The sequence below is a fragment of the Palaemon carinicauda genome, chromosome 1, assembly GCF_036898095.1.
Source record: "Palaemon carinicauda isolate YSFRI2023 chromosome 1, ASM3689809v2, whole genome shotgun sequence".
In the NCBI taxonomy this organism is placed as follows: domain Eukaryota; kingdom Metazoa; phylum Arthropoda; class Malacostraca; order Decapoda; family Palaemonidae; genus Palaemon; species Palaemon carinicauda.
In genome coordinates, this window is record NC_090725.1 from 279,365,229 (window position 1) to 279,390,437 (window position 25,209).

A 25,209-nucleotide genomic window follows, 5' to 3' on the forward strand; every position below is an offset into this window, starting at 1 on the left:
CTAGTTAAGGTATCGGTGTTAAAGATTATTTTTTTAGTAGAGTATTTTAGAGTTTAATGCTTTTTAAATGTAACTCATGATGCATTATGATAATATTTTGTTGTATTAGTCAGCTTAATTGTAGTTATGTTCAGAATTCCAGTGCATATATTTGTAACGGGTTATATTTTGTGTTGTAGATGATTACATTCAAATATCTGTTTTTGAGCTGTAGGTGGATGATGATATAATCATTTGTATTATGAGTGATTACAGGTTCATTTGTTTTTTGTAATTACAGTCTTAATATTTTTCAAAATGAGATAAAAGTGGTAGGCAGCTTAGTCACAGAGAATACAGAGAAAAGTGTTTTGAGAGCAAAAAAAAAGGCTGTCTGATGCCTTTAAAATGCTAGAATTTTGAGTCAGGTTAAACAGAGGAAGGAAGAAGATTTTAAAGATTTTGTATAGGTTATAACAATAAAGTAGCTTTTGGTTCTTATATGGTTAATGATCGAAGGCATTTACAGCTATAGGATTTCTTTGTTTAGTAATAGTACCGATTATTATCATAAATTATATTTTTTGTATCACAAAAAAGTATAAACTTTTCTAAGAAGGTAGGGAGAGTAGAATCTTGTGTAAGTTATAGCAAAGTATTTAATTAAGAAGGTAGTTTGACAAAAAAACCAGGTTATCCAAAACTATTTAGTCAAGAACACAATATAACATTGCAGAATCCTGGTTATCTAAACCTGTGAACGATAGATTAGTGCTTCGGAATGCAGGCAAGAGAGGAAATTATTAAGAATGGTATTAGGGCTTATTGTAGTAATCAAAGCATAATTTGGAGGTTATTGTTATTTGTTTACATTCTTAAAAGAACTGGATAATGAACTGTTACTAAATAATTGTTACTGAAAATAATTTTTCTTGCTTTGGGTTCAATACGATCGCAGACTTATGTCAAAATGAAGTTCTTGTGTTCTGGTGACATTACTGTTATACTGAATCTAAAGTTGAAGTTCTCTTCCAGGTGTAGATAGTTGTTTGGAAATGGTATTAATAAAGAAACAAGTGCCACCACCCCAAGGGGCTAGCTTCATGGAACAGCGCTGGAACTTCTTGAATCTCCTCTCCTGCTGCCTTGCCACCAGAAGCCATAATCTATAGAAGTTTTAATCATGCAGGATTCCATCCCGTGACGAATGTGGTGGTGCTGTTTTTCTTCCCTCGATGAAATGCTGAAATGGTTTGTGACATCTGGTTGGTTTCTGGGAGCAGTTTGTCACTGGGTTGTCTTCCAGTTAATTGTTTAATGTTACATCAAATAGGTATCTAGAACAGTTTGATAGTCTTGAAATATCTATAACTTGAAACTCAGCTTTTGTCATTTTCTTGTTGATATTGAGTTTATAAATACCGGACTGATCATAGATTTTGAAGGATGTTTAAAATATTGCAGAACCAAAGATAGTCTTTTGACAATAGAGGCTGCAAGAAAAATCTTCAGTCACAGTTGTAACTTAACAAAGTCAGATTTGTTTAGTTCTACTTAGCTAACAGAGCATATATTTCTTTTAGAATTATGATTAGAGAAAAAATAGATTTTGAGTTTTAAAGTTTTGTAATGACCTAGTATGACCTATTTCACGAGTTTCATACTCCATTAGAAGAGCTTTTGCCCTTCATGTTTTTTTATTTTTTTTTTTATTATAATTGATTTAAAAGAATATTGTACCTGGAAAATGTAATTCATAGAAAAGTGCACTAGTTAGATAATTTTATCATAGAATTTAAAGGCTTCCTTTTTATTAGATATTGTGGGTGATTCAGTTTTGTTGTATAATCTTAGTTTTATAGTAACTGTATAGACTAGACAATAAGTTCAGTTTTGAAAACAGAAGCCTCAGGAAGTGTAATAATCAGCAGTAGATCTCCCATAACCATTGAAAGTTCAATGCTTTTATAATTAGAACATATTCTACTGTTAGATGCATAATTTACCATGATATGAATGTATTTTAGATAGTGCCTAGTTTGGTGACTGCCCCTGTATTATAATTATTGATCGATTGGAAATATATTTCTATATTTTGCAAAGCAGTCTGTTTTAATTTAATGTGAATAAGAATAAATTCATGTACTGTAAGTTCAGTTACGCTCCTGAAGTTTTGAGTGCTTCATTGTTTTTTTGTGAAAATATAGTTGATAATATGAAGTATATTACGTACAGTATATCATTGCATCTTAGGGACCATTGAAAGCCACAATGAATGTGAGTGTAAAAATCTTTAATGCTAGGGCCTTTTTAGTTTAGAATTGTAACTTGTCCCATGAAAGACGTGGAAGAGTTTTGAGCACATTTGTTTATATTTAAAATGGGAGAAGCTTTCTGGAAAGGAGTCCAGTATTACTCTTTACATGTCTAAAATTAATGATGTGTTATGTTTTTTAAATAAGTAATTGACCAAAGAAGAGTGTAACATGCAAATCGTTGTGTCATTTCATTCAGATTTGATGCAGCAACCTTTAATTTTCTTGAATAGTTCATACATAGTATTGTTATTCCCTGCTGTCCTGTTCAAAAAGTCTAAAGCAAATTGGCAAGAAAAATCTTGCGAAGATAAGGTTCACATGGTTCTAGTGACCATGGCATCACTGACAGTGTTTAACATTCAAAATTGTTTGTGTTCCAGAATTTGGTACTTGTCTTAATAAGTTGCTAAATATTCTATGACGTCTTAACATGCTGTGGTCGTTGATGTGTATCGAGCGGTTTCTGTTAATTAGATGTGGTTGATAGTGGAGGAACTTTTCAAAAGGCAAATTTTTCTTCCTAAAATTGTTAGTTACCATCAGATTTTCATGTTGAGTCTGGAAAGTCGCGTGAAGTGGAGATAACTTCCCATGTTGTGAGACTTCTATATTTCTTGGTGATGGGTAGTCTAATTAGAACACTTCAGATTTTAATCTTGTTTTGATGGCTGAGCTAAGCAAGCTGCAATATCTATTTGTTCCGTAACCGAAATACAAACCATGCTATTTACATTGGGTTTACCTTTTAGCGCAGCTGAAATGGCGAGCCATTAGAATTTAACGAGGGTGTATTACCCCCGTGCTAGTTAGCGGGGGGGTAGGGGAGTGGTAGCTAGCTACCCCTCCCCCCCCTCACACACAGATGAATGCTCACTTTCACTTTTGGCTCGGACTGTGACAGACGTCTCTGTCTTGGTCCTCTCTTGGCAGCCATTGTTTGTTTTGTCTTTACTTAATCGCTTACTTTTCTTTTACTCAATATATATGTGAACATGTTTTCATGTTTTTATATATATTTGAGTATAGAAATCAGTAAGTTTCCTTTTCAGAGTTGTGTGTGTAGTGTACGATATCTACGTGGTGTCCTCGGCAGTTTGGCCACCACGGCGTATTTTATGGGTGACGATCGAGTTTGACTTCGGTCTTTCTCTCTCTCTCTCTCTCTTGAGGTCGTTCACCCTTTTACTACGTGTTACTACGCCCTTGTAGCTTCCTTTCCGTGTGGGGGGGTTGCTACGCCGTAAGTTTGTCTCAATTAGTTTATGAATCTAATTGTAGTTGTTTTTTTTTTTTCAGCTTGTAGAACGATTCCGTTCGGGGTTTTCGTTCTTTCTTTAGTGTTCATTCATTTTTAAATTACATAATTACATAGTTACATAATTATAATTGTTATAATTCTGTTTTGGTTACAACTCTCCTTCCGTGAGTGTAAGTGGTTGTGAGGGCACGTGCCTGTTGTGTAATTCTTGTTTCCTTTCCCTCGGGATTCCTCTTCGGAGCCTTCCCGGGGGAATGAATGTGTACTAATGATTTTTGTTTTATTTTTTTACAGTTACCGATCTAGTTCGTTTCTGTAATAAGGCAACGGTGTGAGCTGTCTTGTTGAGGCCTGGGGATTCGGCTGTTACTGCCTCCCCCCTTGTATTTTCGTCAGGGGCGTGTCTCCTTCTACTGGAAGTACTCCCGTGATGACGGACAGCTCTCGAGTTCATTTTAGAACTCTCAGGGGGCTTGCCTCCTTGGGCGGGTAACTTTCCTTCCGAGGGAAGTTTTTCCTGTCCAGGCTTGAGTTTTTCCCCTTTTGGGGGGTTCTTCTCTTGCCTTTTTTTCGTACGACTATGCTCTTGGTGCTGAGCGGTCACACCTGCAGTTTCGCTCAAGGGGCTGGGCAACTGCAGGAGCTCCTCTTCGGAGGATTGCTCCTTTTAGGTCACTGGCTGACCAGTCTCTTCTACGAAGTGTTTCTCTTTCGTTCGCGAGAGAGTACACTCATAGAGACTCCTCTTCGGAGGATTCTTCTGCTGCTGTTGCTGTTGGCCTCCCTCGCCGTAAGGCCCACCGTCCGCCTCGTCGTAAGGGCCTCTCATCTTCCCATAAGGGTGCTAAGAGGCACCTTTTTGAATCTCCGTTTGCAGCCTACAACTCCTCCTTCTTGATCTTCCGCCTTGGTGCAGATGGACAGCAGTCTGATCTCGTCTTCCGACGGGCAACGGTATTCCCGACGGACAACGGTCTTCCCGACGGACAACGGTCTTCCGACGGACATCAGTCTCCCGGCGGACAGACAACGGTCTTCCGACGGACATCAGTCTCCCGACGGACGACGATCCCTTCGGGGCAAATGGTTGCCTCCCACGGGGGTTCTTCCCTTGCGTGTCAGGGTTCCCCTGCGCGCCCTTCTGCTGTGGTCTCTCCTGCTCCTGCTCAGTGTTAGCGCACAGGCGCTCTCCTGCTCAGTGTTAGTGCACAGGCGCTCTCCTGCTCATCAGCGCTCTCATGATGATCATCCCTGCTGTTCCTGTTGGTTCCTGTTACGCGCCCTGTGCGTCCACGTTCGCCCTCGCGATCTAGAACTTCGGTTCAGGTCTGGGTCAAGGACTCTCTTCTTCTATGCGCAGGCTTCCACGCGTTGTCTTCTGCTCGTCAGCGATCATCAGCTCGCCGGCGATCATCAGCTCGCCAGCGATCACCTCTCTCTCGGCGATCTCCGGATCGCCCGCGTGTGTTACAACCGGCACGCCAACGTTCTCCAACACTTCTGAAGGAACATGGTTCGCCAGCTACTAGCTCACCTGCACATGCTGCTCGCCATCGCGCGATCGCCCACCTGCGGATGCTGCTTGCCATCGCGCGATCGCCCACCTGCGGATGATGCTCGCCATCGCGCGATCGCCCACCTGCGGATGCTGCTCGCCATCGCGCGATCGCCCACCTGCGGATGCTGCTCGCCATCGCGCGATCGCCCACCTGCGGATGCTGCTCGCCATCGCGCGATCGCCCACCTGCGGATGCTGCTCGCCATCGCGCGATCGCCCACCTGCGGATGCTGCTCGCCATCGCGCGATCGCCCACCTGCGGATGCTGCTCGCCATCGCGCGACCGCCCACCTGCGCATGCTGATCGCCATCGCGCGACCGCCAACCTGCGCACCCACTTGCGCATGCTGCTCGCCATCGCGCGATCGCTCACCTGCGCATGCTGCTCACCATCGCGTCGACATGCCACAACGCGCCATCGCCATCCCGCTCGCCCGCGCGCCCGCTCGCTCGCCCGCATGCCCGCGCAACCGCTCGCCCGCGCGACCGCTCGCCCACACGCCCACGTGCCTGCATGTCTACGCTCATGGGCGTCCGCGCCCATGCTCTCCAATGTTCGCCCGCGCGCGAACCAAGGGTATTCCGTCGCGCGGACGGACGGTATTCCGTCGCGCGGACGGACGGTGTTCCGTCGCGCGAACCGACGGTGTTCCGTCGCGCGAACCGACGGTGTTCCGTCGCGCGAACCGACGGTGTTCCGTCGCGCGAACCGACGGTGTTCCGTCGCGCGAACCGACGGTGTTCCGTCGCGCGAACCGACGGTGTTCCGTCGCGCGAACCGACGGTGTTCCGTCGCGCGAACCGACGGTGTTCCGTCGCGCGAACCGACGGTGTTCCGTCGCGCGAACCGACGGTGTTCCGTCGCGCGAACCGACGGTGTTCCGTCGCGCGAACCGACGGTGTTCCGTCGCGCGAACCGACGGTGTTCCGTCGCGCGAACCGACGGTGTTCCATCGCTCGAACCTACAGTGTTTCTTCGCACAAACGTCGGCTTAATTCTTGCAGTATCCATTGCTCGTCTATGGGTTATCGCTCGCCGACCACCAGCTCTCGCCCTTCCTACCACGCTCGCCCTCCTTCTGCGCTCCTTCGCTCACCTTCGATTGCGTTCCTGCGTGACCGCGCATGGGCGCTTCCACGTTCGCCCACGCGCAAATCTTTGAATTACCATCGCGCGAGCTCCAGGGCGATTGCGACCACGATTCCCATTGGGGTTTTCGCAGCATGGCCAGCCTGGCGAGTTCTTCTGGAGCGGATTTCCAGAACACGGCCTCACCCCGTAAACGCAGAGCATGGCACTTGCAAGAATAGGAAGAAACTTCAGGGAGGTCTGAGCAACACTCCTCTTTCCAGAACCTGGGTTAGCCCTTCCCCGGGACAAGTTTCCGGATGCTTACCATGAGTGTGGGTTCATGGTATTTTGCTTGGAGCCTTCTCTTCTTCTGCCTCAACATCTGGAGTATCTGGCCATGATATTGAGTCAACGGCCTTACCACGTTGGAAACCCCACTTCTCGTCCGTCCAGCGAGGTTAAGCAACGTCGGTACTTGGATGGGTGACCACCTGGGGACGCCAGATTCTGTTGCCACATCCTCCGAGCCTTCCCTTCGGTTGACTGTGGCAAGACTGAGGAGAGTTGCAGTACCTGTTCTCAGTCAAGCAGAGCTTTCAGCCCTACCTTGGAACATTTCCTAGTTCTCCTTTCCTCATTGACCCGTCTATAGTCCGAACGGTCGCCTCAGGATAAGTTCCATGAGGGGCGGTCCAAGTTCCGGTGGTTTCAGGCAACGATTAACCGGACTTCCTGGCCCCTATGGGACCAGCGGAACTATTAGACCTGCAATGGGTGTTGACCTATGGAACCTCTTGATGGTAGTAGATATCCTCGTCCTTTCCCCACATTCTTGATGCTGTTCTCGAACTCGTCAAAGAAAAAGCGGGGGGGGGGGGCATGTTCCGGTCCAGGCCTATGGTCAGGACCTGAAGGATACCTCTCCATCATTCAGGCAGGCTTAGGGGCCGTAGTCTGGCCCCTCTACAGATCCTACAGCTCCTGCCGAGTCGCTCTGTGCACGTCGACTTCATGATTCTGGCGTGTTCTAACCAGCAGGGGACGCATTTTCTCACCTTCACATCTTGCAGTAGAGATGCCGAGATGATTGAGATACTCTCAATACCACCATCGGCTCTCTCATTCCAGGCAGAGGAATGTTCTCTCCGACTATCCGAGCAGAGCCTCGTAGAGAGAGTGTACCGGGGGTCTTTGGCCTTGAGTAACCAGCAAGTCCTGGTCTGGGTGACCTGATCGCGACAGCTTGGAACCTCAAGCTTCCGCTGTTCTTCCCCCCAGTCTCAGACCCCGAGACTCTGGCAAGATGCATTCCGGTGATGGTGGGACAACTTCGACGCCTGCGTCTTCCCTCCTTTTTGTCTGTGGACAATGGGTCTCAACAAGACCAGGTTGTCTGTCAACCTTTCAATGGGAGAGCTCCACTGGGACTATGCGCAGAACGGTTTCTGTACCCTTTGCTTCCCCTGACGGAACTCCCGGGAGAGCTTCTCCCACGGCGCAGACTACTCAAACAACCACACTGCAACATCTTTCCCGAACCGGGGCGTCGCTTCGGCTTCATGCCTGGAGACACTTCGCCTCCTCCTCAAGAAGAGACAACCCGCTACAGTCGCGGTACGGAGGTCGCGTCATCTGCGATAGTCATCCGCAGGGGTTTTCCAGGCAAAGTGAAGAGTCTTCGGTGGTTGGTGCCGTGGGAGATATACCTCTTCCCTTGAGGCCTCTTCTCCAGCAATAACGGTCTTATTGCCTTTTGGCGGGAGGAAACTCCTTTCCGCTCTCGGCAATGAAGCCTGTCGCTCAGCCTTTCCCTGACCTTCAGGCTTAAAGGAATAACTTTTTCCTGCCCGCTGGATCTTTCCTCGCTCATGCGAAGCTACGGTCGTCCCTGCCCTAGCCGGAGGAAGACCTCCAACTAGGAGCATAGCTCGAACTTTTTAGTGCCTTAAGAGATCTTCTCAAGACCCTTTACGACAGGCCTCGGATTGTATTCCGTCTTGGGTCTCCTGCTCACTCTGGCCGCGGCCAGTGTGTAAGCAATCTTCTTGGTCTCGTACGACTCCGCCCTTTCTAAGGAAGAGGGGAAGGCAACATTCAGGTTCGCTCCTGAGTTGTTGGCTAGACTCAGAATCTGGGGGTCCCGGCCCTTCGGTCCAATTCCTTCAAGATTTCGAGTCTCCATTCTGTATCTGATGTCCCAAGACCTTCTCTTTCTTGCCAGTAAAGGAATCGAGAGGTTAGTTTTGGGAACAGCTGCAGTTTGTCCTCAGTTGCAGCCGATTTGGGGGCACAAGGAGGACACGGGGGAGAGTCACCAGAATACCTCTTCAGCCCGGACTCAAGGACATTTATCTCGACCTGTCTCCAGACCCTCCCCCGTCACGTCGCCCTACAGCACGATGTTGGATACATCGCAACGTCCCTCGCCTTCGAGTAATACTACTCTGTGACGCAGGTGCTACAAGCTGGAGTCTGGAGGCGTCTAATGACCTTCGCAGCCCGCTTCCTGCAGGGCGTGACCCACAGGAGTCTCGATACGTTTTCTATCGCTCTGTGGTGGCTACACAACAGCTGGTCTAACCTCAGGCTCCTTTTTGGACAGGTAGCAGAAGGTTGAGGGCATTGTTATCAGGTTTTAGTCTACATGAACGAAAGAAGTATGTCTGGCCCTTATTTCTTTCTTCATCATCCCCTCTACGTGGAAGCAGCATCCTGGTCTCTGCATAGTTGACCTCGAACCTCTGCAGGTAAACCATGCTCCCTTGTGTTCCGAGTATTGAGTCAATACTGTCGCGTCCCCCATACCCTGACGAGGTGGTATTGGGAACGTCCTAACCTAGAGTTCCTTCTGGAACTCCAGGTCAACTGCCTAGGACGGGTCACACTTCTTCCTTCACACACAAGCTTATGTAGGCCACACGGTTCCTTGCGGAGCAAGGAACTTGTGAGGTGCAGGGACTCCTTTTCTCGAGTGCGACTCACTCGGATTCTGAGTCCCCGGGTAAAGCCAAAACCAGTATGGCTGGGGACTTTCCACCCTACCTAAGGGGTAAGTCACCCAATGTAAATAGCGTGGTTTGTATTTCGGTTACGGAACAAATGACAAATTCGAAGATAATTTGTGTTTTTCCTAACCATACAAACCTTAGCTATTTACACATATTTGCCCACCAGCCCTGTCCCCCAAGACAAGTCCTACCTCTAAGTGAAAGTGAGCATTCACCTGTGTGTGAGGGGGGGAGGGGTAGCTAGGTACCACTCCCCTACCCCCCCGCTAACTAGCGCGGGGGTAATACACCCTCGTTAAATTCTAATGGCTCGCCATTTCAGCTGCGCTAAAAGGTAAACCCAATGTAAATAGCTAAGGTTTGTATGGTTAGGAAAAATACAAGTTATCTTTGAATTTGTCATATTTTGCAATACTTTTCATAACAGGTAACTTGAAATAGGCAGTGAAACCCAACTTTTACAACCTGGGATTTACTATTTAGCAATCAGTGTAAAGTCAGGATCACTAACCGATGTCACGAAAATATTATTACAAGGTAGAAATATTAGAGTACAGTACTGTATTAAAAAGGTGTTTAAGCCAAGGAGTTCATGGGAATTGATACCCATTACAGTAGTTGTATGTCACTACAATCCCCTTGTAATCTAGGTAAAAAGCTTTCATTATATATTCTGGTACTGTATCAAATTGTCCCTGTTTCCACTGTACATTTCTTGCAGAGGTGATATGTCATTTTCATAAAAAAGTCAGAAAAAGATATTTACCGCAATCAGGTTTAGATACTTAGTTTGAGTAATAGTTTGATCAGATAAAAAATGTGTGATCTGTAATTTTCATTAAAAATGCCATTATATTTTAGGGTCTTAGTGCAGTGGTGCAGTCAGATTTAGATAGAAATTTAGCTAAAGTGAAGGCATGACCTGACTACAGAGTCAAGCATAACTTCAAAATTTGAGGGTCTTTTAATGGAGTACTGCAGTCAGATTTTTATTGAAAGTTAGCTAAAGTAAAGGCATGACCTGACCACAAAGTCAAGCATAACTCTTAAGAATACTTTGATTGGAAATTTAAAAATTTTTGTGTGGCTTATATACACACAAGCTTTTTAAGCGAGGATAATGAAGACGTTTTAGACTAATTTAGATGTACCTTTTTAAAAAGTCAGATATTGATACAATTTTCATTGTAATATAAAAGGAATGCTTTTTTTATTGTTAACCTAATGGCATTGGATTCCAAAGTACCCTTAGTGTTTTAGTTGAAATTACAAACACACTGAAGAAAATTTTGTGCAGTTTCTAGTTTCAGCTTATGCATCTTAAAACTACTTTTGTGTTTTGTTATTGAAAACCAGGGCTTCATTTAGTAACGTAGATTTCAATGGGGGGAAAAAAGTATTTTTGTCATGATAGACTCTCTTCACATGCTTCATTTTCCCTCTTGTAGAGATTACTGCCACAATAATTTCAAGGATTTATTTGTACTTAAATTCTAAAATCACCTGCAACTATATTTCTTTATAGAGATAGAGCTGTTGCACATTTGGGATCTTAATCCTCATTTATTGTGGTACTCCAGTGGGTTGAATTCTTTGTTTTGATAGAAATTTTCCAACCTGTAATTGTAGGGCCATTTATGATTTATTTTCCTTTGGTTTGAAGGATTCTCATATTGATTGCCCAGGATTTATTTTATCCTGCTTTGGGATTTTTTTTTCATTTTGAAAGCTACTAGTCAAATGCTTCTCATTCTTTCTGTATTGTGGTCACTAGTTACTCACCTATAAGCTTTGTAACTTACATGGTAGGATGTACCGTGTCAGGCCTTACAGTTTGAGAGGCTCATGGAAAATCATTTTAAGGATATCGATGGGATCAGGACATCATTATGTCCTGTTGTTTTGGTCATCTGCCCTAATTCTAGATTTTTTCTCAGCCTGTATTTAGAAGACAGTTTTGTCATATAAAGAAAGAAGGTAATTGTCTATGATGTTCAGTTTTTTATCTCGTAATGTTTTCAGTGCAACTTAAGATGTACTGTAATTGCTCAAAGCTGTTTGGTTACTGTACCTCGAGCTTTTTTATGCTAAGTTGCAAGTACAAACTAATTTTCCATCATTCTTTTTATTTATTTGTTTTGTGGTTTCATCAGCTTTACCAAAGGCATGTGGACTTTGATCTTCAGCTTTCAAGTAGGAAGTCATAATTATTGACTGACCACCCATCCTTCTTTCGCAGTTTGGTTTCATTATGGCAAATGCTCCTTTTACGATTGTTTATCCTTTACAAAAATTGCAATATTTGCAACAAAATATGATGCATTATATATGTTCCTCAATAGCCATAGTCTTTGCTATCTTTTGTGAATATGTTGATTGTTAATTTTGTTCTTCAGTGTTTTTTCTAGCAGTACTTTTATGATGCTTACTGTATTTTTCGTTATAGTATTCGTCTCCCTTTCGTTGAATCAAATCTCTGCAGCACTGTTAACTTTTCTTCTTGTCAGTACCTCTAGGCAAGTCCAAAATTCATATTACAAATGTTTTTTATCACTAAAGCATTTGTTTAAGGAATTTACCTTGGGATTCCTACTGTCCTTTTTGTACTGACGAGGTTTGTTATTGCTTCCCTGCTTGATTTGCAAATGACAATATGTTGAATTCTATATTTGTTTCATAAGTATGTTTATTTTGGTTGCTGTATTTCATGTGGTAGGTAATCGAGTTCATTTATCTTTTGTCTGGCTAACCATGCAGGTATATGATAGAAAGCCCTTTCCGAGGTACAGAATCAATAATTACTGTTTAATGGTTGGAAGGCAGAATATGGAACTAATTTCAAGGTAATTGTTTGGTTAGAAATAAACCACAATGATTTGTTCATAGAATATTTTTGTTCTGTGTAGTGGAGTCTATTTTAGTAATTTTTGGTGGTGGGAAGATTTATAGGTGTAGGATAGTGTTGGACATTGTCTTTGGTGCAGTTTGGCTTGTGTTGAGTCATAGCCGTCTTAAGATGGAAAGTCGTAGAGCAGTGGAGAAAGTAATGCAGGAAGGAATCTATTTTAATTTGCCAACTCTGACATTTCTGTTACCTCAATTGTCATGGGATGTCCTTGAAGAATTTGTCCACTTTATTCTAGTTTGAAAGTTTACCCACTTGTAATTGTTAGACATTTCCACCATTTAATTTGTATTAGGAAGGGTTAACTTTAATACAGTATTGCTATTTTCTTCAAATTAGCTTTCCCAATCCCAGAGTTCCATCTGTGTTTATAAGTCCAGTTTACTTTTAAATTTTTCTTTCTGATGAGGTTTGTTCGTTTGTTTTAGATTGCCCTACCTTACTTAAAAGATGGCTTCATGCGTTGGCAGCCCGTAATCTGATGAGGTGTTTTGGTATCTTTGCAGACCTCTTGTTACAAATATTGTATTAGAGTTCTTATTTAATATACACATTTGAAGTCGGCTTCCTCATCCCAGGATATGTACAGTTGTATTTCTGAGAAACACAGCTTACTTGATCTTCTCTATTTCTATTTTGGTGTTAATTGTCCAAACCTTGAATTCATATTGTATGCTGTCTTAAGTTCAGTTTCCAAAACAGTTTGAATTGCTCCATTTGAATCAAGTGTTAATTGTTTCATCATCATAGTTGAAGGCTAATGATTCTTCCTTTATCCTAGCAGTTGGTGTGGGTTCTATTTTCATTTTGAACTGATAGAATTCAGCTGTGTGTTAGAAGGAAAAGAATAAAGGGAGGTATGCTACAGGAATGCTTTAGGTGTTGGTTGCTGTTTATTTTCATAGATAACACCTTGTGTTTCTACATCTCCCAGGGAGATGTGCATCTTATTTCCAGGATATGAAGTATAGTTGATAGGAAGCGGTTATGTGATCATCGAGGCTTAAAAGGGGCAACTAGTACATTTTAGTGTAATCTTTCTTGTTTATGATATTGTCTGCTAAAGAACTTGTACAGTAGTGGTTTTGAATGATTTGATCCTTGTTTGGTTGTTGCATAGAACCTTCTTTCCTTTTTGGGTACTGTACACAAAAATACTTTGTCTTGTTTGTTAAGCATTGAAATGTGTTTGATCCCTGTTTGTAAGGGCTCTACTTTTTTTCTCTGGTATTCTTTTGGATTAGTAGTAATTCTAAAGCTATGTTATTTATTATAGAAGTTTATTAAATGGGAAATAACTTAGAATACTAATTGATGTTTAGGTTGAATACCATGACTTATTTCACATTGATTAATCTTTAGCTGTTGTTTGTGTGTTTAGGATGTTTTATCTAGAAGGCTTTGGAGTGTGATGCTTATGGAGAAATGGTTTCATCACCAGATTTATGTTTGTTGAAGCAGTTGTTCTTTTTAAGAATCTGTTGGTGCATTAAGGTCAGTTGAAATAGGATCTAAGTGGAAGCGTTTTAAGATGGAAGCAGTAATATTTCCAAAAGAATTCTATTGAAAATTAGATACAAATATATATATATAAGTTGGCCATGGGTATTTTTGAACAATTTTGGTTTACAGAATATGCAGGAAATAACTTTAATATGTATGGACATTTCAAGTTAATTTATAGGTCAGGTAGTTACCCTTCAAGGGAGGTACTGATTGATTTGTTTTGGTATTCAAGATTACCTTACTACCAATGCCGTGTCTTTCAGTCTAACCTTAGAAGGTGTGCTCCCTGTGCTAACTCGTCTGTGTAGGGGAATGTGACAACAGTCCGATCTGGCACATAACTAGCTGGGGTGAAGCTGGGGTGTCAGGGTAGTACTCTGCATTTGATGTCATCCCCTTTTCCAAAGTCTTTTGTGCATTTGAGAAGCATGGCATAAATCATATCTTAGTCATGTATTCGGTTTTACTGCTTTCTAGAGAGCCTCTTATCATTTTGGTATAATGAATTGTATTTGTAATAAGGACTCCTGTCAGTAGTGGTGATATGCAACGCTTAAATAAACTATAAATGTCTGAACATTAATGATAACGTGCTCATGTTCAGGGAATTTTTAAGTCATTTTTGATAATTTAAATACTTATGTCTGGAATTTGCATGGGATAACTGACTGCATTGATAAGTCTCAAAAGTCAGTTATAACGTAAATGAGATACTAGTAAAAATTGTGTAGTGTAATTATAAAATTTTTGAAATATAGTGCTGTAAAACTTTTTGGGGTTACTAGTGGCTTTATAATGTTCTTACTGGTGCAATGATATAAAGATACTTCAGGTTAGCTACTGTATTAATCATAAAATTCAATACTGCATTATCAACCTCAAATGTATGATTGAGCAGACATTTGAGAAACTCTTCCTGTTCAATTCAAATTAAGCCGATGTAACTGCTTGAATAATATGGAAATGTTTTCCTTTTAATAAAAATTATGAATTCAGGGAAGCATTTACTGTACTGTATATTACAGGTTTTATTTAAGAGACATTCATACTCTGATAAATTTTGCATCAAGCTGTTGAAATTATTCTGCTTATAGAAATGTTGCTCTACAAGAAGTGTGGAAGTGTTACGGCTAATTCCGTCATCCTCTGATGATTCTGTATTTAAAAAATGAACTAAAATTCTAAACTATGCAGCATATCATGAAGTTAGGATATGTAACAAAACTGAATTGCCTCTTAAAATATCTGATGAGGCCAACACCTTAACACTATAGTGACATTGTCCAATTACAGATTTGTGGATAAATTTTCAAGATACTTTCATTCTTATCAGTTATAATTTTAAGCCAACATGACCGTCATAACTCATTTACCAAAGACTAGTGTCAAAGGTAAACTATATGATTTCAAGTTTAAAATTTGAATTCAATTTGATGCTCTATTATGACTTTACAAAATCCCAATAAATTAGCAAAGTTACAAGTGAGGCTTAGGAAACTTATGTACTCTTGTAACCAAAGCTATCTCTGGTACTGTGAATATTATGAAGACCTTTAAGTATCTCAATTTACATAACTCTTGTCAACACGTTTAACGATATTAGCAGCAGAGCTTCAAGATTTTTTAAGACTAGTCATACTGTTGTGAAGATACCTATTTTGATGAATATTAACAAGTTGGGAGTTGTCCCAGTTACAGACTGCTTCCTGTGAGCAAACAATTGTCATTACCGTACTTAATCAGAAGAAAGACATCACCACCACAATCTTCATGGGAGTGATTTTGGAACTGATTAGGACTACCAAGGTTCTCTGCTAAGCTGGGTAGCAGGCAGAGCTCTCAAAAACCAGCAAAAGCAGTTCCATGAGGTTAGCCCCCATTTTTGGGGGGACATCAATGTATTAGGGAAAAATTTTTTTTGTTTTTGTTTTTATGAATAAAAAATTTGATCAGTGTTTTGTACTGTATATTTGTTTTTCTCTTTACATGTTAATTTTATTATATACACACCTAAACTTTTTTACATGTACATTTATTTCACACTAATAAATATTCCTACAGTTTTCATATAATGTTCTCAAGATGTTGACAAGCCAGCAATGTTGAAACTTATAAAGATGTTAAAACCAAAAGTTGGGTTACATATGGCATACAGTATTTCACAACCCACAAGGTATCAGAGTACCTTTGTCATAACTCATCTATACTGCCTGATACACATCCCTCATTTTACGGACAATGCTTTGATAAGAAATAGCTAATTATGTTGTTTTTGTTCGGATATAGCTAATTTAAAGTTCTTAAGTAACAAGCATTGTTTCACCATTACAAAATAAGACTAAATTATTCCCCTAGGTTTTTACATGCCAGATTTACAAATTGGTCTAATATATAAATGAACACAGTTTTTCTTATCCTCCATATTACTACTTAGGTCTTAAAATTATATAGATATATTTCTTGTTTAGCTTCACCAATTGAAAATAAAATAGCTGGAGTAAAAGTGTCATGAAGAAATAGTAAACATATCTTTCATTGGTAATCTATTATCTTTCCTCCCGAAGTTAGCTGCGAATGTAAACTTAAAGGAAATTCATTATGAAACTATACCAACCGTGTGTCACACGATCATACATAGTAACGAAATTTCATTTTTTGTATATATTATGCTTGTATCTTTGCTCTCCCCTCGCACTGATAGAACCTGAAATAGCATGTCTTTCTCACCGGTGAGAAAAATAGACGTGTTATTTCAGGTTCTATTAGTGCGAAGGGAGAGCGAAGATACAAGCATAACATATACAAAAAATGAAATGTCGTTACTATGTATGATCGTGTGACACACAGTTGGTACAAAACTAAATTAATAACCAAGACCTAAAATAAAGATACTAAAGCCAATAATTTCAACACTTCCCATCGCATGCCTAATTAAGTTTTGATGACCTTCTGAAGGTTATTCCACATGACAATTTTCAATTATGGATTAGGCAGTATATGGAAACAAAATATGTTTACATTTTTTAAAATCTGGAAATTATGCCTACATGATATTGTACTTTCTCATCTCTTCATTTTTATCTAGACAATTTTACATTTCTTTTAAACAAAGCCTTTATGAATAAACTTTAATCAAGGGATAGTAAATTTATCCCTTCAACTTATGAGAGATTTTCACAATGGCCTAAAATAGTAATAACAATTGTGCAGCTTTCCAGTAAAATATTCTGAGTACTTAAACTAACCATAAAAAAAAAAAAAATACCAAAATATTTTGAGCAATTTCTAACCATAAAAAACAAAGTATTGATTTGTTTAGTCTCTTTCTACAGATAGACTTCAAAATGGTTTAAAAAAAAATTTCAAGTTCCAAAAGAATGAAGACTACATAATTAAAAAATGACTGCCAAATTGAATAACCACAATAATTGTGACAAAGTGCAGCAAACCAGGGGAAAATGTTAGAGAAGCCACTTCCTAAAGGAAATGACCAAATTCTTGATCATCATAACTGTTAATGAACAGTAATCTTTCTAGAGAAAATAGCATCTCACCAAGAAGACTGTTAAGAGGCAAATATTTAAGCATAACTAGAAAAACCACAGGTCAGACACCGGGATTGTGATACTATGGCCCTATGCATCACCCACGGTAACAGGAACAAAGATTTGAAGTTCCGAGACATTATAGACAAACCCCAGCAGGCGATTGAAAAGGGATGTTAAAGAGCCTTTAAAATAATCTTGACAGGACTGTGACAAAGTTGTGCTATAACTGCTGCCAAGTCAAACTGCACATAGCTAGTAAATAACAGGATTTCAAAGCTGGTAAAACTACCAGTAGAAGCATTCAGAAACAAACTCCTTTGCTTTCATCACAACACTTGGTAAGAAATGTGCTGAAACCTCCAACTAAAGAATGATACTTCACCTTCAAAACTGGGGAAGATTGCCAGACAAATCAAATACTAAAGTTTTATGAGGGGTTGGGCTAGCCAGTTCCGTTTATACTGTACACCAAAAGAAGTATAGTGTGTAATTTCCTCTGTATGTTCATTAACTTTGTAAATAATACTTATATATTACATACCTATGTTGATTCTGTGATATGAAAACCATCCCCAAACTTCTCATACCTAGTGTCAACAACTATTTATTTAAGTTTTAATTCCACTCCGGAATCATGCAACCTCAAGATTAAATTCCTTTTATCTGCATAACACTAACTTATCTAATATAGATATAACTTAAAGACACCCAGGAAATCACCTAAACGCGATACGAACACCAATATCTTTTCTTAAGTTTTGCATCTTGAAGCAAATAATCAGTCACCTGTTCATCAAACAAGCGCCCACAATTGGGATAACTATCTGACATGGTGTAAGTGAGACCATGACAGAAAGCATTTCATATAAAGAACTACTTTGGTAGACAAAACCTCATTGACCTTACAGACCCAACAAAATCTAGCTTTAATAAACTATGAAGATCAGTATAACATCATAATTACAGTGAATAAGAAAATGTTAACACTATCCAAAATGAAAGCAATGCAAAAAGCCAAAAGGTAGAAACAATCTTCATCACATTCACCCGTTACAGCAGATCCTTTGACAGTTGGGAACAAATTGACTTCTAGTATAAAATATATTTTCTTAGCAATTTACTAATCCATTCCTTTCTTTAGATCATCACATGAATCACAGGGAGTTTTAACACTTGTTTACGATAATTATACACTTGATCCCATATCTACTGCAGTTTTCATAATCAAAAAGTAAAAGAACTAATTTATACAAACAATATTCGTCAACAGACAAGTGACACCACCTTGAAGTTAGGATGGATTATAGTTTAAAAAATATAATAATTGAAATGCATTTTACTGCATTCGGTACTGAAATAATAAAAGTACTTGCATATTTTTTAAAATTACAATGTTGTAGGCCCATGACTGACTTTTATGTTCTAGCCAAGTAAAAAGTCAGTACAGTGCTGTAAAATTCTAGTCATTGGGTTAAACCTCTGTAAGAATTATTCATCATATTAAGTCGGCCTACATTATCAGGAAAATGTTGAGGGATTCTTCTTGAGTATAACTTCCTGAAAACAAAGAAACATTGAATGACATTATATGAACTTATAACAAAATTGATTCAGGCAAATCCAGCTATTATTAATACTAAATGCAACAATAACCCCTTAACTTTACCAGATTACTTGACTACAGGAGTACAGTCTGTGGCATTCTTTTAAGAATTATAATTCCTAATTACAAGACTTAAGACTTAAGATATTCCGTTTCTGAAGCAAACAATCAATCCCAAACACTAATGGAATGCATTGTATTTCTAGTTGACAAATTTCTTACGAAAATATTTAAAAAATCGTCCATTTAAAAGTAATGTCTATTTCCTAACTATACAAAGCAGAGTCCCTTACTAGAATATGATTTCACATAGCTGGAACTCAACTGCCAAGATTGGTAACGTCTCTGCCTGGTGTTTGCCAGTCGGGGAGTTAGTCTCCCGCTCAGACTCGTTAGTGCCATTAGTGTCTGCAACCTTACCATCTTTGTGAGCTAAGGTTGGGGGGTTTGGGGGAACCTATAGGTCTATCTGCTGAGTCATCAGCAGCCACTGCCTGGTCCTAGGTGGGGGGGGGAGAGAAGGCTTGGGCGCTGATCATATAATATATGGTCAGTCTCTAGGGCATTGTCCTAATTGCTAGGGCAATGTCACTGTCCCTTGCCTCTGCCATTCATGAGCGACCTTTAAATCTTTAAATTGGTAACGATGAGCCGATAATTACTGGTGGGTGACAAGGAAGATGCCCCACTATTTCCTCAGCACATGGAGCAGCCACTTTGACCTTCATTGAGGGGTTACAGGGCTGATGAGGTAAGAAGTAAAACTTAAAGGACTAATGTTTGTAAAGTTAGGAAAAATACAAATCACTTTAAAAATTTGTGATTTGTTCCAACTTAACAAACCTTCAATATGAAACTTTACTTCATGGAAAACTTCACCACATGCGAGAATAAATCCCTACAACCAAAATGGCTAGCTAAACCCTGGGATGTCTATTCACTGAGACCACCTCTTGGGAGCAGAGTGATGACTCCAATCCCCTTCCTATGGCCTTTTCCAGGATAAAGGCAAAGTACTGTCTAGTGACAGATGACCATGGAGGAACTCGTATCAATGTAGGATGCTGTGTCTAATGTAAGGCAATAGTAAATTGCTGAACTTACCTAACTATCCATCCTTCCCCTCGTTAGAAAGATGAGGGAATAAACCCTTCCAAATAACAATAGAAAAGTTATCCCGTTCTGAGGCCTACCTACAAAAACATGTTCCAGCAACAAAACAGTGTGACTACTGTACCCCAAGGAAAGGGAATAAAGAATAGAAAGAAAAGCAAAATATTTTCACTCATCCTAGAGAACCCAGACTGGTGGTGCAACAACAACTATCGTAACTGTGACTTTCTCTTCGCTAGGCATCAGATCAGAGGATTCGATTGTAATCTCTGGAACTCTGTAATTAGTGAAGGGGAAGCAGCAGTAGTAGTGCATACAGAAAACTTTCAATATGTATCAGTTCTCTCCTGAAAAAGAGAAAGAACCCGACTGCCAGTGTGTGCCCTCAGAGACTGTATGACAGTTGCAAGAACAGATGCATTTCCCGTAACAGGATTACTCTAGCCGTCACTCCTCCCGGCAAACAGTTCACGAACAGGTTAGTGTGTAAAAACCCGTCCATTGTGAACTAGATTCAATAGGGTTACGTTCACAAATGATTCTTCCCATTATGGGACAATTCTCAGCACTCACATCGAGACGCTTCTGGAACTAGCACCATCTCTCTCAGGGGGAGATTAATGGTAGGAATTTACTGAAAATAACTCTTATTGATCTCACATTCCTGGACTTTCATGACGACGTCAATTATTCTTTTCCACTAGAGAAGACTCGGCAAAGACGAGGCACAGAAAATTGGATGATTTGAAGTTTGTTTTCCCCAGTCTTAAGGCCAATGACCACTCTCCCGGGAAGGAAGCCAAGCAACAACAGCACAGCTAGGTGACCACCCTTTTCGCCTTCTGGTATCGGCAGATATTGAAGAAAGGAAAGGAGCAGCGACCCTCCTCTTTACAATTGCCAGCGAAGGAAATCTGCTGACGAAGCGCCAGCAATATCCAAGAAAAATCAGCTCCCTCATCTTCCCATTGTTACTGTGGTTGTTAGCTACACGCACACATGAACTATAGGACAACAGATATGCTGCCCAACAGGCAGAAATACTGTACCACCTCAGGATACGAAATTAATTCGTTCCAGAGTGCCTTTCTTAATTGTTTTTTTCATATATCAAGTCCCATTACATGTAAATCTCCTAATTCGTTCCAAGCCCTATGTAAACACCACATTAAATTTTACAATAAAGGTTAAACCGGAATGAAATAGAGTCAAATATATTTGAATCACTCCATATACCTAACTTAACTCTTAATACCTAAAAATAAAGTAGATATTAGAACAATGCAAATACAAATTAAAATACGAAAAGGATATAAAAAATATGGAACCTTAAATTCAAGTGAAGCGATGTTCAAAAGCGAAAGTGGTGGGAGAAGAGGGCAACTGGCAGCAAACCTACACTTAGCTTTACAAAACACATTAACAAATGGCAAAAAACATTAACACTTGACTTTGCAAAACCCTTAACATATTTTTTTCATTTTACAACATTTTGCACATTCTAAACTTCATTAATTTCATCTTAACTTCCACTTCTCTTATTTTTTTTTTATCACTTTGACCTTGGCTTATCAATGACTTCTTTGAAAAATAAGGATCCAAGGAAGCTTGTCATCTGCCTACTTTTTAAAATGTTCCCGAAAACGACTCGGGCAAATGTCATTAAACTGTGCAAGAAAGTGACCTGCCCAAAGTTTCAGGGTGTTTCTTATTTATGATATCGGCCAATTCAAGATACAAAAATACCATCTCCTTTATTTCTGCCATTGTCATATCTCTGTCAATATCCTCGTCACCAGAGAACTGTTCCTGAATGACGTTCAGTTGCATGGCCTCCAACTCCTTCAGGTCATTTGTCGTAAGCTCCTCAAGATGATCATTAATGTTCTACTCATCAACGACCAGCCCCACAGACCTCACGAGTGAAACGAGTTCCCCAACCTCAGGTTGCGAAACAGGTTCAGAATCAACGGTTTTGGCTTTGCCTTCAGCTAGGGCTACGTCGAATACCTTGAAGTCTCAAACGGAGATGGCATCAGGCCACCGCTTCTTCCATGAAAAGTTGCGCCTTGAAAACTCCTGCCAACCTTAATCAATGATTCCGAGGCATATCACAATATTGAAATGCTCCTTCAAAAATTCCATGGGTTGAAGGAGAGGGGTGATGTTAGGTAGAAAGTAGAGAACTTTGATAAAGGAATATTTTAGGAGGATATCTGGGGCCAGGAAGGTGAGCAGGGGCGTTGTCCTACACCAGCAGATATTTCAGAGGGATATGATTCTCTTCCAGACCTCGAACCGAAACAGGTTTACCTACTCAACAAAAACTGACTCGTTACCCAGGATTTTGCATTAGCCCTCCACATCACTGGAAGATTCTCCTTTAGCACTTTGTGAGACTTGGAGGCTCGAGGATTCTCCAAATGATACACCAGTAGGGGTTTAACCTTACAATCCTCACTGGCACCAGTACTGAGTACAAGGGGTAAGCCTGTCCTTCTTAGGCTTATGACAGGGCAGCTTCTTCGCTTATGTTGTGATATAGGCCCAATGAGGCAGTTTTCTTTTTGCAAGAGCCCAGTTTCCTCACAGTTGAAGACTTGCTGCGCAAAACCTTGAACTCTGGGGATACCGGCTACAATATCCCTTCTCCTACGTCATCTTCGGCCTGAGCATGCACAAGATCACTGAAAATGGTGGTGGCCTTGTGACAGATTACAGTCTCGCTGATAGTCCCTCCAGTGAAGTCAAAGTGAAGGTAGTGATACCTGTTGGGTAACCCAGTGGACATTTTCCCCCAAGGATAATTATCCCCGAGGACAGTGACCCCCTAAACCGGTTAAAGAGCTAGAATTACTTAAAATGATGTTGCTTCCAAAAGTGCATTTGTATACAAACTGATTTTTTTCCATAAACTGTTGTTACTCTATCTCTATAGGTAGTAGGTTGGCCAGGGCACCAGCCATCAGTTGAGATATTACCGCTAAAGTGGTATTGGGTCTTTGATTGGCCAAACAGTACTACATTGGATCCTTCTCTCTGGTTAAGGCTCTTTGTTCCCTTTGCCTATATATACACCAAATAGCCTGGCCTATCTCTACATATTCTCCTGTCCTCATACACCTGACAGCACTGAGATTACCAAACAATTCTTTATTACTCAAGGGACAACTACTGCAATGTAATTGTTCAGTGGCTACTTTCCTCTTGGTAAGGGTAGAAGAGCCTCTTTAGCTATGGTAAGCAGCTCTTCTAGAAGGACACTCCAAAAACAAACTTGTTCTCTGGTCTTGGATAGTGCCATAGCCTCTGTGCCATAGTCTTTCACTGTTATGGGGTAGTGTTCTCTTGCTTGAGAGTACACTAGGCCACACTATTCTATCTTATTTCTCTTCCTGTTTTTTTCTTTTTTTATAGATTATATATGAAAGAAATATTTTTATGTTGTTACCGTTCTTAAAAATATTTCATTTCAATTGTTAATTACTTTTCTTGTAGTTTACTTATTTACTTTCCTCACAAGGCTATTTTCCTTGTTGGAGCCCTTGGGCTTATAGCATCCTGGTTTTCCAACTAGGGTTGTAGCTTGGCAAATAATAATAAATGATAATTACAATAAAATTTCTTACAATGGTTTACAAGCTAATTTTTTCCTTAATGGTTTCAAGCTGAATTCCTTTATTCTCTTTGCATTCAGTCACACAACTGAGATTCCTTAAGCAGCATTGAATTTATCATTAGTTCTAGAGAAGGACAGATTAGTGCATGATGGGCGTACGTTAATCAGAAAGACTTGGCTAATGGTTTTGTCTCTTTTCAATATGCAGAAGGAAGAAATAAAGCCATTTACAAAGCTAAATTAAAATTTCTTATATACCAAAAAGTTGTTAATAGGCTTAACACCCATGCACTAAAGTGAAGACTGAACTTGCTAAAACTAACCGAGGGTAACCATGCAAAACAGAGGTTTAAGGAACCATTGATGAAGAAACTGGAGAAAATCTGTCAACAATTCATCATTTAAGAAATAATATTAGAAGTCATCGACGTTTGTCTTGCTCATGGCCATTGCCTTTAAATATTCAAGAACTTGTTTCAACAGATGAGCATATAAAAACTCAAGATAGCCAAGATTTTCGGCTTTTCAACTTAGGACCAGTTGAGAAAAGATTTCTGATCTTCGGAACACAAGAAAACATGGAAAACCAATGTCAAGCATCACACTTGTCCCTGTATGGAACATTTTACCCAGTTCCTCGGACATATTTACAATTGTACCAAATTCATGCTTTGGTAAATGATTGTTCAGTGCCTTAAATATACACTCTTTTACTAGATACAAGCCAAACAAGTTACTAAAACTAACTGGACTAGTTGAAATCACTGAACCAAGATTTAACACCAAAAACTATCATGGTAGACTTTGAAAAAGCCATGATTAAGAGTTTACAACTGGCATTCCCACAAACTTAAAGGGTTGTTTTTTTCACTTTTGTCAAAGCATATATAGAAAAATTAAATCTGATGGATTTCAGCAGTGATACCTAGACAATAAAGAGTTTTCCACTGCTATGAAAATGATAGCAACTTTAGTTTTAGTACTGGCTTGTGACGTCACAAAATTGCCTGAAACCCTGGGTGACCTTCTTCCCCCAGAAAAAAGTCGTTGCAAGACTACTGTACTTCTAAGACACGTATTTAGACGACCATGTCGAAGAGGACAACAGCGGGAACCATTGTTTGGACGAATTTGGAATACATACAACAAAATGGCAGATGAACTTCCTAGAACAAACAATGCAGTGGATGGGTGGCACAAATTTTTTGGCGAATGTTGGTTGTTACCCTCGAAATATTTGGAAGTGTTAATATCTATCTAAGAAAGCAAACATTACAACAAATACATATGGTCCAAGCTCTAGCAGATTTTGCTAGAGTGTCTTCTTTAAAGAAACTTTTAGATGTTTCAACCAATATTTCAGTCACTAGAAATTACAAAAGCAGGCGTGGTAGAATATTCATGCAGTATTGCATATAATTTCAACTTTTAAACATTTTACTTTTTCTTATTTTCAAATTTTTATAATTACTACTTTCTTACAAGATTTTTGTATGTAAATTTGTACCTTCATATATTCATATGATTCTAACTTATCATAAGCATTGAATAAATTTCTAAAATTAGTTTTTCAACCTTTTTTTAAATCATCTGATAGCCAATTTTTATACTTTAGGGGGAGGATAGTAGTCCTAAGGGGGTAACTATCCTCGGGGGTAATTGTCCAGGGGTGGGTGGGGGGAATTATCCTGATATAGGGCTTACCCATCATCTTTCTGTGTT

At 40.1% G+C, this 25,209-nt stretch overlaps 2 long non-coding RNA genes across 2 annotated transcripts in view; one reads left to right on the forward strand and one right to left on the reverse strand.

The window, feature by feature from the left end:
- Positions 1-2,936, forward strand: part of LOC137644898 (uncharacterized) — a 76,643-nt gene extending 73,707 nt beyond the window's left edge. The window contains exon 3 of the long non-coding RNA XR_011045232.1: positions 1,015-2,936. This is a non-coding gene — a long non-coding RNA (uncharacterized lncRNA). The remainder of the gene's footprint in view (positions 1-1,014) is intronic.
- Positions 2,937-18,366: 15,430 nt separating this feature from the next.
- The window catches only part of LOC137657181 (uncharacterized), a 32,260-nt gene continuing 25,417 nt past the window's right edge, over positions 18,367-25,209 (reverse strand). The window contains exon 4 of the long non-coding RNA XR_011047135.1: positions 18,367-18,709. This is a non-coding gene — a long non-coding RNA (uncharacterized lncRNA). The remainder of the gene's footprint in view (positions 18,710-25,209) is intronic.